Source organism: Heptranchias perlo, chromosome 18 (assembly GCF_035084215.1).
Source record: "Heptranchias perlo isolate sHepPer1 chromosome 18, sHepPer1.hap1, whole genome shotgun sequence".
NCBI lineage: Eukaryota > Metazoa > Chordata > Chondrichthyes > Hexanchiformes > Hexanchidae > Heptranchias > Heptranchias perlo.
The window spans coordinates 46,880,970-46,899,163 of record NC_090342.1 but is presented as its reverse complement, the minus strand read 5'-3'; the positions used below and the strand labels follow the sequence as shown (position 1 = coordinate 46,899,163).

The 18,194-nt window shown below is 45.0% G+C and overlaps 1 long non-coding RNA gene across 2 annotated transcripts in view; it reads right to left on the bottom strand.

Annotated features, from left to right (window-relative positions):
- LOC137334841 (uncharacterized) overlaps positions 1-18,194 on the bottom strand; it is a 61,576-nt gene that overhangs the window by 27,171 nt on the left and 16,211 nt on the right. The window lies entirely within an intron of this gene.

Below are 18,194 nucleotides of genomic sequence, written 5' to 3'. Positions count from 1 at the left end.
AAAGGGGCTTTCTGAGAACTGTTCTCTCAATTTGTATGTGTCTCCGGGAGTTGCACACAAGATATCACTTCTCTGTTCTGCTGTTTTCTTCACACCAGTGAGCCCCTGCATGCCTACATACTCCCGGCAATCTGGTCAAACAGAGTAAAGCAGAGCTGGTAGTCTTAACTACAAAATCAGAACATTACACTTCAATAGTCACTTAAACTTTAACCAAAGGAGATTAGTATCTGAATTTACACATATAGACAGGGGGATAGTGAAACACACACAACAGCCTCAAAAAGAACCAGATGCAATGAGAGAGAAGAAATATGAAATGTCAAAAAATGAGGATAGAGGGACAAAACACATCAATTACATTCTTGTGAGTCATTATTCATGAGTTTAATTAATTAGGAAAGGAACACACCTCCCTCAGGCTAACTGATAAAGGTAATTTTCTAACTACATTCTGATAGGATGGATACAGAAGCTACTTCCTCCTTCCCCCCCACCCCCCCCCCCCCCCCCGGCCCCCAGCCATTGCGATAATCTAATTTTAATACAAAGAATTACATTAGAGTTGGGGAAGTAATACTTGCGATAAATAGCAGAAGTATCACCCAATATTTAATTGTAAGCTTGTTCCGTTCCTGCGTTGCTCGACAGCCAATGTACAGTAAATGTGTAACCCATCTTACTTGCTATCCAGCTCATTATGGCTGTTTAGTATTCATGCATGCACAGTCTAGCTGTGATGGTGTGGGAAAAGCCACTGTTAACTAGGAACACCTGGAGGAGAAGCTGAACATAGCCAAACAGCTCGGAATTATAAGGCCACCTGTGTCTTGGTTCTCATCGAGTCCTCTGAACATTATGCGTACACACATGTTGTTTTAGTTAAACACTGATATAAAATTAAAGGGTCGTCCAAGTTAGTTGAGCTAGGTCAAGAAAAGTTAACTGTGTTTTTGTCAGCGCAGTTGATTGTGATTTTTTTTTGGGGGGTGGAGAGGTGCAGGGAGGGAATCAGAACAATGTTGAAATCCAGCATTTCGAATTCAAGCTGATATTAGTTGACTTAAAGCTTATTTCATTTAAAGAAAATAAATAACTAGCACTCGCTAACTTGGCTAATAATATCAGCTTGAGTTGCTAGGTTTATTTTCAGTTGCTGCTCCCAAACTAGCACACTCTACTTAATGACAAAATTGTAATTTATGTTCTTTTATTTTAATTATATTTCATGAGTTGTACATGTTCTGCATGTATTTCACATCTTGAACTCAATATAGATGTCAGCTTTCATTACCACTAAACTAAAGTGCAAATTGTAGTACATGCACCCTAACCAATATATTCTGGGACTTGCTGATGGCTCAGTGGGTGAATGCACCACAACAATAGCAACAACTTGCATTTATATAGCGCCTTTAACGTAACAAAACGTCGCAAGATTCTTCACAGGAGCGATTATCAGAAAAGATTTGATGCTGAGGAGATATTAGGACAGGTGACCAAAAGCTTAGTCAAAGAGGTAGGTTTTAATGAGCAACTTAAAGGGGGAGAGAGAGGTACAGAGACTGAGAGGTTTACGGAGGGAATTCCAGAGCTTAGGGCCTCGGCAGCTGAAGGCACGGCTGCCAATGGTGGAACGATGGAACTCGGGGATGCGCAAGAGGCCAAAATTGGAGGAACACACAGATCTTGGAGAGTTGTGGGGCTGGAGGATGTTACAGAGATAGGGATGGGCAAGGCCATAGAGGGATTTAAACATGAGGATGAGAATTTTGTACAATGTAGTCCTGAATTACACACACCAAAAAATCCCACGTTTGATCTTTGGTCTGTGCTGAGCTAACTGCCCTCGGCCGAGACAGTGATGGGGGCACTACAATCATGATCCAACTCAGTGACACCCCAGAAAAGATAGGAGAGTGGCCCTGAGTACTTCTACTTGACTAGCACCTCAACCAACCACCTTAATTCTAAAGCATTATATCAAAATGTACAATTATGTCCCCACACTTGCTCTGTCAATGCTTGCTTCTATTCTTTAAATGCACAATTTGTGAACCAGTGTGCAATTTCTTTTCTTTAAAAATAAATCTTCCAGGGATGGTTGGGGGAGTGCAGAAGGAGATATGGATGCCACCCCCACATTAACTTGCATCGTTTTTCATTAATTTTACACTAAATAGGTTATGAAGGAGTTTAAGACAATCATCAATTGTGTGTAATCCTTGGTGAAAGTTACTTTTGTGCAGAATATGATCTACTAATGCTACCTTTCCCATTTTTCTTTATCTTCATTGAATATTCCTTTGTTACTCTCTTCTCCCCCTCCCAAACACATTTAGCTCCTCTCTGACTTAAGGCTCCGCAGTCACTCTCTGCTTCTTCGGCAAAGTGAACATTCATCATGTTTGAGCCTTGGCAGTGAATGTCAATGAGCTGTTTACCACATAGGGCAACACAGCTGAGCCTGATCCTGTTTTTACATGATGGACCACCCCCACAATTTCCAGGAGGAGCCAATGTACAATGATCAATGACAAACCCTGAGCATTTTACTTATCCTAGAGGGGGCTGCGATTAATTGACTGTTATCCGTTAACTCAGCGCAGACAGTGGATCTAATCTGGGTCCTTTCTGCTCTTTATAGTTCTGAGAAGGAGACTTTATTTTTAGGCATTAAGATTACTTAAAATATTCCTTTTTCTGACTAAGCATTTATTTGTAATGCAGTGTTTTCAAAGCATTTTTAAATTATATAAGATGGAGATGCAAAGACAACTTGGCAAAGTGAAATACCAGAAGGTTGAGTGAGGACATACTCAACAAGCAGGAGTGCAGTGAATCTTTCTGTATGAAACCACAGGATTCATCAGCTTTACCTGGCTTTGTGATCTACCTTTTTTGTACAATAAAGTCAGGGTTTTCTCTTCCCTAGGCCAAAGTCTGTGTGGATCACCACACTTACATAGACTGCATCCCCTCAAATCAGCTCCACAATCACAGCTGACCTTACTGGTCATGTGACATGGAACTCAAAGTGAAAAGTCTGGAGTCTTATCTCACTGATTAGAATCATAGAAAATTTATGGCACAGAAGGAGGCCAATCGGCCCATTGTGTCCGCACCGGCTGAGAAACGAGCCACCCAGCCTAATACCACTTTCCCACATTTGGTCCGTAGCCCTGCAGGTCACGGCTCTTCAGGTGCACATCCAGGTATTTTTTAAATGAGTTGAGGATTTCTGCCTCTACCACCCTTTCAGACAGTGAATTCCAGACCCCTACCACCCTCTGGGTGAAAAAACTTTTCCTCATTTCCGCTCTAATCCTTCTACCAATCACTTTAAATCTATGCCCCCTGGTTATTGACCTCTCTGCTAAGGGAAGTAGGTCCTTCCTATCCACTCTATCTAGGCCCCTCATCATTTTGTACACCTCATAATAAGAATAAAACCGGATGGACCACCCGGCATCGGACCACTAGGCACCGGACACGACAAAGGCAAACCAAGCCCAGTCGACCCTGCAAGGTCCTCCTCACTAACATCTGGGGACTTGTGCAAAATTGGGAGAGCTGTCTCACAGACTAGTTAAGCCTGACATAGCCATACTCACAGAATCATACCTTTTAGCTAACAGCCCAGACTCTTCAATCACCATCCCTGTCCCACCGGCAGGACAGACCCACCAGAGGTGGCGGTACAGTGATATACAGTCAGGAGGGAGTGGCCCTGGGAGTCCTCAACATTGACTCCGAACCCCATGAAATCTCATGGCATCAGGTCAAACATGGGCAAGGAAATCTGCTGATTACCACCTACCGCCCTCCATCAGCTGATGAATCAGTCCTTCTCCATGTTGAGCACCACTTGGAGGAAGCACTGAGGGTAGCAAGGGCACAGAATGTACTCTGGGTGGGGGACTTCAATGTCCATCAACAAGAGTGGCTCGGTAGCACCACTACTGACCAAGCTTGCCGAATCCTGAAGAATATAGCTGCCAGACTGGGCCTGCTTCAGGTGGTGAGCGAACCAACATGAGGGAAAAACTTACTTGACCTCGTCCTCACCAATCTACCTGTCGCAGATGCATCTGTCCATGACAGTATTGGTAGGAGTGACCACCGCACAGTCGTTTTGGAGACGAAGTCCCGTCTTCACACTGAGGACACCATCCAATGTGTTGTGTGGCACCATCACTGTGCTAAATGGGATAGATTCAGAACAGATCTAGCAGCACAAAACTGGGCATCCATGAGGTGCTGTGGGCCATCAGCAGCAGCAGAATTGTATTCCAGCACAATCTGTAACCTCATGGCTCGGCATATTCCTCACTCTACCATTACCAACAAGCCAGGGGATTAACCCTGGTTCAATGAGGAGTGTAGAAGAGCATGCCAGGAGTAGCACCAGGCGTACCTAAAAATGAGGTGCCAACCTGGTGAAGCTACAACACAGGACTGCATGCATGCTAAACAGCAGAAGCAACATGCTATAGACAGAGCTAAGCGATTCCACAACCAACGGATCAGATCAAAGCTCTGCAGTCCTGCCACATCCAGTCGTGAATGGTGGTGGACAATTAAACAACTAACGGGAGGAGGAGGCTCTAAACATCCCCATCCTCAATGATGGCGGAGTCCAACATGTGAGTGCAAAAGACAAGGCTGAAGCGTTTGCAACCATCTTCAGCCAGAAGTGCCGAGTGGATGATCCATCTCGGCCTCCTCCCGATATCCCTACCATCTTAGAAGCCAGTCTTCAGCCAATTCGATTCACTCCACGTGATATCAAGAAACGGCTGAGTGCACTGAATACAGCAAAGGCTATGGGCCCCAACAACATCCCGGCTGTAGTGCTGAAGACTTGTGCTCCAGAACTAGCCGCATCTCTAGCCAAACTGCTCCAGTACAGCTACAACACTGGCATCTACCCGACAATGTGGAAAATTGCCCAGGTATGTCCTGTCCACAAAAAGCAGGACAAATCCAATCTGGCCAATTACCGCCCCATCAGTCTACTCTCAATCATCAGCAAAGTGATGGAAGTTGTCGTCGACAGTGCTATCAAGCGATACTTACTCACCAATAACATGGACAAAAGAGCTGAATTCCAGAGGTGAGGTGAGAGTGACTGCCCTTGACATCAAGGCAGCATTTGACCTAGTAAAATTGAGGTCAATGGGAATCAGGGGAAAACTCTCCTATGGCTGGAGTCATACCTAGCACAAAGGAAGATGGTAGTGGTTGTTGGAGGCCAGTCATCTCAGCCCCAGGACATTGCTGCAGGAATACCTCAGGGCAGTGTCTTAGACCCAACCATCTTCAGCTGCTTCATCAATGACCTTCTCTCCATCATGAGGTCAGAAATTCAGTTCCATTCGCAACCCCTCAGATAATGAAGCAGTCCGTGCCCGCATGCAGCAAGACCTGGACAACATCCAGGCTTGGGTTGATAAGTGGCAAGTAACATTCACGCGAGGCAAGTGCCAGGCAATGACCATCTCCAACAAGAGAGTCTAACCACCTCCCCTTGACATTCAACAGCATTACCATTGCCGAATCCGCATCAACATCCTGGGGGTCACCATTGACCAGAAACTTAACTGGACCAGCCATATAAATACTGTGGCTACAAGAACAGGTCAGAGGCTGGGTATTCTGTGGCGAGTGACCCATCTCCTGACTCCCCAAAGCCTTTCCACCATCTACAAGGCACAAGTCAGGAGTGTGATGGAATACTCTCCACTTGCCTGGATGAGTGCAGCTCCAACAACACTCAAGAAGCTTGACACCATCCAGGACAAAGCAGCCCGCTAAACATTCACTCCCTTCAACACTGTGGCTGCAGTGTGTACCATCCACAGATTGCACTGCAGCAACTCGCCAAGGCTTCTTCGACAGCACGTCCCAAACCCGCGGGAACAACACCACCTGCACGTTCCCCTCCAAGTCACACGCCATCCCGACTTAGAAATATATCGCCGTTCCTTCATCGTCGCTGGGTCAAAATCCTGTAACTCCCTACCTAACACCACTGTGGGAGAACTTTCACCAAACGGACTGCAACGGTTCAAGAAGGCGGCTCACCACCACCTTCTCAAGGGCAATTAGGGAAGTGCAATAAATGCTGGCCTCGCCAGCGATGCCCACCTCTCGTGAACGAATTAAAAAAAACTCAAATCACCCCCTGAGCCTCCTCTGTTCCAAGGAAAACAACACCAGCCTATCCAATCTGTCATCAGAGCTAAAATTCTCCAGTCCTTGCAACATCCTCGTAAATCTCCTCTGCACCCTCTCTTGTGCAATTACATCCTTCCTGTAATGTGGTGACCAGAACTGTGTGCATTAGTCAAGCTGTGGCCTAACTAGTGATTTATACAGTTCCAGCATAACATCCCTGCTTTTATATTCTATGCCTCGGCTAATAAAGGAAAGCATTCCATGTGACTTCTTAACCACCTTAGCTACTTGTCCTGCTACCTTCAGGGATCTGTGGACATGCACTCCAAGGTCCCTCACTTCCTCTCGCCTCTCAATATTGTGTATTCCCTTGTCTTGTTTGCTCTCCCCAAATGCATTAGCTCACACTTGTCTGGATTGAACTCCATTTGCCACTTTTCTGCCCATCTGACCAGTCCATTGATATCTTCCTGCAGTCCACAGCTTTCCTCCTCAATATCAACCACAAGGCCTATCTTTGTGTCATCCGCAAATTTCTTATTCATGCCCCCTACGTTTAAGTCCAAATCATTAACGTATACCACAAAAAGCAAAGGACCTGGTACCAAGCCCTGCGACACCCCATTGGAAACAGCTTTCCAGTCGCAAAAACACGCAAAAATTGTATGATATCTCCCTTCCTACCAGTAATGGTCTGAGTTAGACCTATTTTGACTTTATATTCTCCTTTCCCTATGTTTTTTTTTGTTCATTTTGTATTATTTTCTTTTTATCCTACTTTGCTTTTCTCATACTACTTTAAATGAGTAGCCACCACAAATGTACTCCCCGCACTCACAAGCTGCCAAAGGTTCCTGGGCCCGGAATAGGTTGTATTTGATTGGAAGGGATAGTGGTAAGGTCATGGAGATCCTTCTCTCCCTGTTGAAGCTCCATTCACTCAGGCGCAAGAGAGAGGTGTGAAACCATCGCACAGGAGACTCACACTTTATTCTCTGTTGCTCATGTGCAATCATATTTATACATATCTCTTAATTATCTGCCTCTCTCGCACCAGATGGATTGAAGTATATGAAACCTGATGGAGTGAAGATACTGATCAGAGTCAGCGGTAAAGTAAGTACAATTTTTGTTTTGTAAATGGAGCTGAATTGAGGGGGAAGGGGATAAAGTCAAAAACAAGGATAAGAACAGAGCTCATTTTTTAAAAAATCAGCATAGAAGAGGCTGATTGTCCCATTAATGTCTATGCTAGCTCCACATTAGAGCTGTACAAATAAAACCCATTTCCCTGTACCCAATATTCTTCTTGAAGTGTTTATTTAATTTTCTCACATGTTGACTGAATTGGCTTTAATAGCTGTTGGTAGTATTGCATGCCATATTCTAAAACTTTGAAGGTCCTTCCAACCTTTCTCCAAGGAATGCCCCCATTGGTTTAAAATGTAGAGACCACAAATGACCTCTATTGGTCAAACAGATCTCTATTCTACTCTTGTTATGATTTGCTTGGCTATTGTCTGCTGACCACAATACAGTAGAAATTCTTTGGTGTGCTACTTTAAGAATTGGTTATACATTTAAGATTCCTATTAGCGGCTTTAATGATTTTAAGGTGTTTAAAATAAATCACTTAATGACCATTTAAAACAGTGGAGGTATTTCCCCTTAATGAGTATTGATTTAACAGTACAAAGGATTTTCTACTCCATGAGTGATCTAGTATTGTATAGATTAAACCAGTATATTTCAGTATTGAGTCCATATCCATAAAGTAATCAAATACAGCCCTTGGGTAGTAGTACTGTACCTTTTTTTTTATTCGTTCACGGATGTGGGCGTCGCTGGCAAGGCCGGCATTTATTGCCCATCCCTAATTGCCCTTGAGAAGAAGGTGGTGGTGAGCCGCCTTCTTGAACCGCTGCAGTCCGTGTGGTGACGGTTCTCCCACAGTGCTGTTAGGAAGGGAGTTCCAGGATTTTGACCCAGCGACAATGAAGGAACGGCGATATATTTCCAAGTCGGGATGGTGTGTGACTTGGAGGGGAACGTGCAGGTGGTGTTGTTCCCATGCGCCTGCTGCCCTTGTCCTTCTAGGTGGTAGAGGTCGCGGGTTTGGGAGGTGCTGTCGAAGAAGCCTTGGCGAGTTGCTGCAGTGCATCCTGTGGATGGTGCACACTGCAGCCACAGTGCGCCGGTGGTGAAGGGAGTGAATGTTTAGGGTGGTGGATGGGGTGCCAATCAAGCGGGCTGCTTTATCTTGGATGGTGTCGAGCTTCTTGACTGTTGTTGGAGCTGCACTCATCCAGGCAAGTGGAGAGTATTCCATCACACTCCTGACTTGTGCCTTGTAGATGGTGGAAAGGCTTTGGGGAGTCAGGAGGTGAGTCACTCGCCGCAGAATACCCAGCCTCTGACCTGCTCTCGTAGCCACAGTATTTATATGGCTGGTCCAGTTAAGTTTCTGGTCAATGGTGACCCCAAGGATGTTGATGGTGGGGGATTCGGCGATGGTAATGCCGTCGAATGTCAAGGGGAGGTGGTTAGACTCTCTCTTGTTGGAGATGGTCATTGCCTGGCACTTATCTGGCGCGAATGTTACTTGCCACTTATCAGCCCAAGCCTGAATGTTGTCCAGGTCTTGCTGCATGCGGGCTCGGACTGCTTTGTTATCTGAGGGGTTGCGAATGGAACTGAACACTGTGCAGTCATCAGCGAACATCCCCATTTCTGACCTTATGATGGAGGGAAGGTCATTGATGAAGCAGCTGAAGATGGTTGGGCCTAGGACACTGCCCTGAGGAACTCCTGCAGCAATGCCCTGGGGCTGAGATGCTTGGCCTCCAACAACCACTACCATCTTCCTTTGTGCTAGGTATGACTCCAGCCACTGGAGAGTTTTCCCCCTGATTCCCATTGACTTCAATTTTACTAGGGCTCCTTGGTGCCACACTCGGTCAAATGCTGCCTTGATGTCAAGGGCAGTCACTCTCACCTCACCTCTGGAATTCAACTCTTTTGTCCATGTTTGGACCAAGGCTGTAATGAGGTCTGGAGCCGAGTGGCCCTGGCGGAACCCAAACTGAGCATCGGTGAGCAGGTTATTGGTGAGTAAGTGCCGCTTGATAGCACTGTCGACGACACCTTCCATCACTTTGCTGCTGATTGAGAGTAGACTGATGGGGCGGTAATTGGCCGGATTGGATTTGTCCTGCTTTTTGTGGACAGGACATACCTGGGCAATTTTCCACATTGTCGGGTGGATGCCAGTGTTGTAGCTGTACTGGAACAGCTTGGCTAGAGGCGCAGCTAGTTCTGGAGCACAAGTCTTCAGCACTACAGCTGGGATGTTGTCGGGGCCCATAGCCTTTGCTGTATCCAGTGCACTCAGCCGTTTCTTGATATCACGTGGAGTGAATCGAATTGGCCGAAGACTGGCTTCCGTGATGGTGGGGATATCGGGAGGAGGCTGAGATGGATTATCCACTCGGCACTTCTGGCTGAAGATGGTTGCAAACGCTTCAGCCTTGTCTTTTGCACTCACGTGCTGGACTCCGCCATCATTGAGAATGGGGATGTTTGCAGAGCCTCCTCCCGTTAGTTGTTTCATTGTCCACCACCATTCACGACTGGATGTGGCAGGACTGCAGAGCTTTGATCTGATCCGTTGGTTGTGCATGTATGTAGTCCTGAGTTGTAGCTTCACCAGGTTGGCACCTCATTTTTAGGTACGCCTGGTGCTGCTCCTGGCATGCTCTTCTACACTCCTCATTGAACCAGGGTTGATCCCCTGGCTTGTTGGTAATGGTAGAGTGAGGAATATGCCGGTCCATGAGGTTACAGATTGTGCTGGAATACAATTCTGCTGCTGCTGATGGCCCACAGCGCCTCATGGATGCCCAGTTTTGAGCTGCTAGATCTATCCCATTTAGCACGGTGGTAGTGCCACACAACACGTTGGATGGTGTCCTCAGTGCGAAGACGGGATTTCATCTCCACGAGGACTCTGCGGTGGTCACTCCTACCAATACTGTCATGGACAGATGCATTTGCGACAGGTAGATTGGTGAGGACGAGGTCAAGTAAGTTTTTCCCTCGTGTTGGTTCGCTCACCACCTGCCGCAGGCCCAGTCTAGCAGCTGTGTCCTTCAGGACTCGGCCAGCTCGGTCAGTGGTGGTGCTACCGAGCCACTCTTGGTGATGGACATTGAAGTCCCCCACCCAGAGTACATTTTGTGCCCTTGCTACCCTCAGTGCTTCCTCCAAGTGGTGTTCAACATGGAGGAGGACTGATTCATCAGCTGAGGGAGGACGGTAGGTGGTAATCAGCAGGAGGTTTCCTTGCCCATGTTTGACCTGATGCCATGAGATTTCATGGGGTTTGGAGTCAATGTTGAGGACTCTCAGGGCCACTCCCTCCTGACTGTATATCACTGTACCGCCACCTCTGGTGGGTCTGTCCTGCCGGTGGGACAGGACATACCCAGGGATGGTGATGGAAGAGTCTGGGACGTTGGCTGAAAGATATGATTCTGTGAGTATGGCTATGTCAGGCTGTTGCTTGACTAGTCTGTGGGACAGCTCTCCCAATTTTGGCACAAGTCCCCAGATGTTAGTAAGGAGGACCTTGCAGGGTCGACTGGGCTTGGTGTTTTGCCGTTGTCGTGTCCGGTGCCTAGTGGTCCGTCCGGTTTTATTCTTATTATGACTTTTCGTAGCGAGATTTTACAACTGAGTGGCTTGCTAGGCCATTTCAGAGGGCAATTAAGAATCAACCACATTGCTGTGGGTCTGGAGTCACATATAGGCCAGACCGGGTAAGGGCGGCAGGCTTCCTTCCCTAAAGGACTTTAGTGAACCAGATGGGTTTTTACGACAATCCGGTAGTTTCATGGCCATCATTACTGATACTAGTATTTTAATTCCAGATTTTTATTTAATTAATTGAATTTAATTAATTGAATTTAAATTCGCCAGCTGCCGTGGCGGGATTTGAACTCATGACTCTGGATTTTAGTCCAGGCCTCTGGATTACTAGCCCAGTAACATAACCACTATGCTACCTCCATTTATTGAAAGATTGAGCTGTTCGGCTTGAAAACAAATCTTGAAAATGATTTTACAACTTGCAAGAGGACATCATTGGAGTGTCTGTATACATGATTTGAATGAGAGCTGTTATGGCTTCTGACTTAAAGTTGCTCAAAAAAGCACCTTTATTGCAAGCCCTGAAATGACTGATTCTTCTTGAAACTTCACTGACTTTTTTTGCGAACAAACATATAAAGTAAAAATAAATGCAATGACTTGACCTCTCAAGGACAGAAGAAGCAAGCAGATGGATTTCACTTTATTTTTTGCTTATTTTGCCCCTTTTGCAGATCTTGCAATTGTTTTATATGAATGATTTGGAGGTGTGAAACAAATTGTGTTCTAGAGAAGCCAGAAGGACTTTGGAAGGCCATACAGCTGATTTATAAAGTCATTGTATTATAAACTACTTTAAGTCTCTGTTGCAAACTCTTACCTTTCTTAACCAACTTCACTGTTATGTAAGCTACCAACAGCCAAGTGTTTGACACCACCCTCATAGTCCTCAATCTATTGACGTTCTTGGTGTTGCTACATCTTCTGATCGCGCATGGAATCTCCCTTGCTAAAGCTGTTCAACTTTTTCTTTCTACTTTTCCATATTACTACAGTCAAGGCTATGATTTTTGTCATTGATCTGAATTCTGTTTTTTTTTAGAACTAACCATGATGTGTGGTCTCCCTTGTTTGGAAGCAGAGAGTTGTAGGATTAGAGTCAGGAGTTGTGCATGATTGAGCAGGAGCCAGGACTGGCATCTGTTATCTCCACCTTATTGTTCATTGCCAGATCTGGAGGAGCTATGCTGGCGAGTGGCTCTTACCAATTGTAGGCTTGCAGTTGTTGGCCATAGTATAAACAGAACCAGAGCAGAGGGACAAGGGGTCATTCAGTCCAACTTGTATTTGACTATTGGGGGAGGCATATTTCCCAGTGTTCAGCTCCAACTATGCTGTGGCCTGCAGTGTGTTTTGTTCAGATGAATCACCAGTCTTAATGCTCCTTTTGAGCTTCAGTCTCTCGTTTCTTTTAAGCTGCAAATGTGCCATCTGATTCAAATATCAGCCGCTTAGCTCCCTGCATTCTTACAATCTGCTGCTTCCTTCGTACACCATCTCCTACTCCTTCTTTCCTAGGACCTCAAAACTGTGGAACTCAAGTCTTTCCTCCTTCCTATAATCTACAGGCTTTTAAAATCCAAGCTTACTGTCCCCTAATCGTGACTTTGTAATTTTTTTTTTCTCCTATTCTTTTTGAATATTGGTTGTGTCATACACTATAGGCCTCAGCCCTTCACTAATATATAATCTTGCTATTATAAGCAGGATAAATCAGGGAAATTTTCTGATCATAAAGTGCAACTCATTTTAAAAATGAAAACTATTGTATTTTTGCTGATGTATGAAAACTGTTATTGAAATACTGTCACACTAACTGGGTTCAATAGCAAGATCTTAAGCCTTTCCCACAAATTGCAATTTAAGTCCTGATGAATGACACAAATGGGGTATAATTTAAAGCAAATTGGAACCATGCAGATTTTATGATTTCTTCAACCATCTGGTATCACTTATTCAATCATCATTTTGTTAATGTGAAATTTTGCATCTGCCATGTATGAAATGAACACCACAATGTTTAATCCTACTCCAAATAGTCATACTAGACCCAGTCAATAGAAGTAGGACAATGCTCAAGTATCCATTAAATATTTAAAATAGTCAAGTGACAGCGAATAGTGATTGTTAACTTTGGGTAAAATTCTAATTTAATGCATGGTAATTTTGGTGAGAACTTTTAGTGGCCCATTAACTAATTTTTCTCAGGGATTTCTATTTACAGGGGACTGAGCAGTACCTGTCAAACTCCAGCCATGCATTTTCAGTTTGACTAGTTTCTGGACATTTGTACTCAAAGTGGACGAGTAGGGGAGTTAATTGTGAGGAACGTAGGCTTAGAGGAGCACTGACTTTTAAAAATTTCATTCTCAGGATATGGGTGTCGCTAGCAAGGTCGGTATTTATTGCTTATCTGTGGTTGCCCTTGAGAAGATGGTGGTGGGCCTTCTTGAACCACTGCAGTCTATGTGGTGAAGGTACTTCCACAATGCTGTTAGGTAGGATTTTGACCCAGTGACATGAAGGAACGGTGATATATGTCCAAGTTGGGACGGTGTGTGACATGGAGGAGAACTTGGAGGTGATGTTGTTCCCATTCACCTGCTGCCCTTGTCCTTCTAGGTGGTGGAGGTCGGCAGGCTTGGGAGGTGCTGCCGAAGAAGCCTTGGCGACTTGCTGCATTGCATCCTGTAGATAGTACACACTGCAGCCACGGTGCACTAGTGGTGGAGGGAGTGTATGTTTAAGGTGGTGAAAGGGCTGCCTATCAAGCAGACTTCTTTGTATTGGGTGGTATTTAGCTTCTTGAGTGTTGATGCAGCTGCACCGTCCAAACAAGTGGAGAGTATTCCATCACACTCTTGACTTTTGCCTTGTAGGTGATGGAGAGGCTTTGGGGAGTCAAGAGGACTACCACTCACAGCAGAATACCCAGCCTCTGACCTCCTCAAGTAACCATAGCATTTATGTGACTGGTCCAGTTGAGTTTCTGGTCAATAGTGATCCCCAGGATGTTGATGGTGGGGGATTCAGCGATTAGTGCCTTTGAATGTCATGGGGAGGGTGGTTAGGCTCTCTCTTAAAGATGATCATTGTCTGGCACTTGTCACTCTCGCCTCACCTCTAAAATTCAGCTCTTGTGTCCATGTTTGGACAAGGCTGTAATGAGGTCTGGAGCCGAGTGGTCCTGGCGGAACCCAAACTGAGCATCGGTGAGCAGGTTATTGATCAGTAAGTGCCGTTTGATAGCACTGTTTACAACTCCTTCCATCATTTTGCTGACGGTTGAGAGTAGGCTGATAGGGCAGTAATTGGCTGGGTTGGATTTGTCCTGCTTTTTGTGGACAGGACATACCTGGGCAATTTTCCACATTGTTCGGTAGATGCCAGTGTTATAGCTGTACTGGAGCAGCATGGCTAGAGATGCGGCTAGTTGTGGAGCACAGGTCTTCAGCACTACAACCGGGATGTTGTTGGGGCCCGTAGCCTTTGCTGTGTCCAGTGCATGCAGCCATTTCTTGATATTACGTGGAGTGAATCGAACTGGCTGAAGGCTGGCATCAGTGATGGTGGGGACCCCAGTAGGAGGCCAAGAAGGATTATCCACACGGCACTTCTGGCTGAAGATGGCTGAGAACGCTTCAGCCTTACCTTTTGCACTCACGTGCTGGGCTCCGCCATAATTGAGGATGGAGATGTTCATGGAGTCTTCGCCTCCCGTTAGTTACTTAATTGTCCGCCGCCATTCACGACTGGATGTGGCAGGATTGCAGAGCCTCTATCTGATCCGTTGGTTGTGGGATTGCTTAGCTCAGTCCATAGCGTGCTGCTTAACATGCATGTAGTTCTGTGTTCTAGTTTCACCAGGTTGTCAGCTCATTTTCAGGTATTCCACATTGCTACTCCTGGGATGCTCTTCTACACTGCTCATTGAACCAGGTTGGTCACCTGACTTGATGGTGATGGAGGAATGAAGGATATGCCGGGCCATGAGGCTACAGATTGTGGTGGAATACAATTCTTTTGCTGCTAATGGGCCACAGTGCCTCATGGATGCCCGGTTTTGAGCTGCTAGGTCTATTCTTAATCTGTCACATGACAGGATGGAGGGCTTCCTAGGTGTTTAGACGGGACTAGGTCTCCAAGGACTGTGGGGTGGTCACGCCTACTGATACCGTCACGGATAGACGCATCTGCGACAGGTAGATTGTTGCGGACGAGATCAAGTAGCTTATTCCCTTGGTTCTATCACCACCTGCTACAAGCCCCGTTTGGCAGCAGTGTGTACCTTCAGGACACGACCAGCTCGATCAGTGGTACTACCAAGCCACTCTTGATAATGTTGAAGTCCCACACACAAGAGTACATTCTGTGCCCTTGCTACCCTCAATGCTTCTATCAAGTGGTGTTCAACATGGAGGAGTACTGATTCATCAGCTGAGGAAGGGCAGTATGTGGTAATCAGCAGGAGTTTTCCTTGCCCATATTTGACCTGAAGCCATGGGACTTCATAGGGTCCAGAGTCAATGGTGAGGACTCCCAAGGCCACTCCCACCGACTATATACTACAGTACCCCCACCTCTGGTGGGTCTGGACAGGACAATCCCAGCAATGGTGTTGGAGGAGTCTGAGACATTGGCTGATGGGTATGATTCTGTGAGTATGACTATGTCAGGCTGTTGCTTGACTAGTTTGTGGGATTAGTCCCCAATTGTTAGTAAGGACTTTGCAGGGTCAACTGGGCTGGGTGTGCTTTTGTCGTGTCCTAATTCATTGCCTCGGTTGCAGCCGAGTAGTTTGTCCATTTTTATTCTTATTATTCTTTATAGCAGTTTGATACAACTGAGTGACTTTCCAGGCCGTTTCAGAAGGCAGTTAAGAGTCAACCACAATGGTGTGGGACTGGAGTCATGTATAGGCCAGACGGAAGTTTTCCTTCCCTAAATGATATTAGTGAACCAGTTGGGTGTTTGCAACAATCTGACCTCTTTGTCATCATTTCAGCCTATGGTCCAATGATGGCCTCCTTTCAAGTATTTATTTCGCATGGAGACTGAGCATCTGGAGTACTGTTCAAGTACTCAAGGCATTATGGGAAACAGCATTAATTTAAATATTTTTGAGTACAATGAGCTGTGTACACAAGCGAGCAAACTCCGAGGCCTACAAGCACTTTTGGTGCACAATTATTACGGACCGTGTACATCAAGTGTTCTGTAGGCCCCTGTGCCTCATGATGTGCACTCAATGTGCAACAGTGCTATACATGGTAGCCATTATTGAGACATGACTGCAAGACATTCAGGACTGGGAACTGAATATACCAGGTTATAAGGTCTACAGGAAGGATAGGGAAACTGGTAGAGGGAGAGGAGTAGCCTTAGTGATTAAGGATGAAATTACTTTAATGATAGAGGATGTAACAAGAGACTTTATGGGTAGAATTAAAAAAAATAGAAAAGGATTTAAGACTGTAGTGGGAGTTGTGTAAAGGCCCCCTGGTAGCAGCTATGAAGTGGCAGAATGTATAAATGCAGAGATTAGACAAGCATGTATCAAAGGCAGAGTGGTTTTAATGGGGGATTTTAACTTTCATATAGATTGGGATAAGCAGAGGAGCTTATGTCAGAAAGGTAGCGAATTTCTTGATTGTGTTCATGACAGCTTTCTCCAACAATATGTCCTAGAACCAACAAGGGGGCAGGCCATATTAGATTTAATAATGAGTAACGAGCCAGATTTAGTTAACAGCCTAACGGTGTGTGAACATTTATCTAACAGCAATTATAATATGATTGAGTTCAACATTGTGTTTGAAAGGGAGAAACCCATATCAGCTACTAAGATTCTAAATTTAGGTAAGGCCAACTTCAACTGGATGAGACAGAGATTGTCCACAGTAAACTGGGCAAATCTGTTAATGGGTAATACAACAGAAGATCAGTGGAAGGTGTTCAAAAAAGAATTTAACATGATACAGAACCAGTTTATATCCCTAAGGGGCAAAACTCTACTTGCCAAAAAAACAGCCATGGATGACAAGGTAAGGGACAACATAAAACTAAAAGAAAAGGCATACAAAAATGCAAAAAATAGCACTGATCCTGGTGACTGGGAGAGATACAAAGAACAGCAAAGGGTGACAAAACAGATAGTAAGAGCTACAAAAAGGGAGTATGAAAAGAAACTTGCAAGGGATATCAAAATCAACACACAAAACTTTTACAATTATATTAGGAAGAAGAGGGTGGTCAAGAGCAATGTGGGCCCCTTAAAGACTGATAATGGTGATACTGTAAATGAAAATAAGGAAATGGTGGACATGTTAAATAATTTCATCGGTATTTACAGTAGAGGACGAGGATAGCATGCCAGATACCCCAAGTAAACTAATTTTGAATCAGGGACGGGGACTCACCATAATTAACATAAGCAAATTAACAGTAATGAAGAAAATAATGGCACTAAAGAGTGACAGCTCCCCAGGACCAGATGGTTTCCATATCAGGGTTTTAAAGGAAGTAGGTGAGAACATTGCAGACGCTCTAACTATAATCTTCCAAAGTTCTCTCGATTTAGGAACCATTCCTTTAGATTGGAAAATTGCACATGTCACTCTGCTATTTAAGAAAGGTGAGAGGGGGTAACCAGGGAATTATAGACCAGTTAGCCTAACATCTGTTGGGAAATTACTAGAGTCTATAATTAAGGATAGGGTGCCTGAACACCTTGAACATTTTCAGCTGATCAGGGAGAGCCATCATGGATTTGAAAAGGGTAAGTCATGCCTGACAAACCTGATTGAATTTTTTGGAGAGGTGACTGAAGTAGTGGACAGGGGAATGTCTTTGGATGTTGCTTATTTCGACTGCCAGAAGGCATTTGATAAAGTCCCTCATAAAGACTGGTAGCTAAAGATGAACCTCATGGAATTGAGGGCAAATTATTGACCTGGTTAGGAAATTGGCTGCACGGCAGGAGACAGAGAGTAGGGAAAATGGGCAGGTACTCAAATTGGCAGGATGTGACACAGTGGCGTCCCACAGGGATCTATGTTGGGGCCTCAACTCTTCACTGTATTTATTAACAGCTTAGATGACAGGATAGAGAGCCACATATCCAAGTTTGCCAATGACACAAAGATGGGCAGCATTGTAAGCAGTGTAGATAAAAGCATAACATTACAGAGCTATTAATAGATTAAGTGAATGGGCAAAACTGTGGCAAATGGATTTCAATGTAGACAAGTGTGAGGTCATCCACTTTGGACCTAAAAGGATGGAACAGAGTACTTTCTCAATGGTAA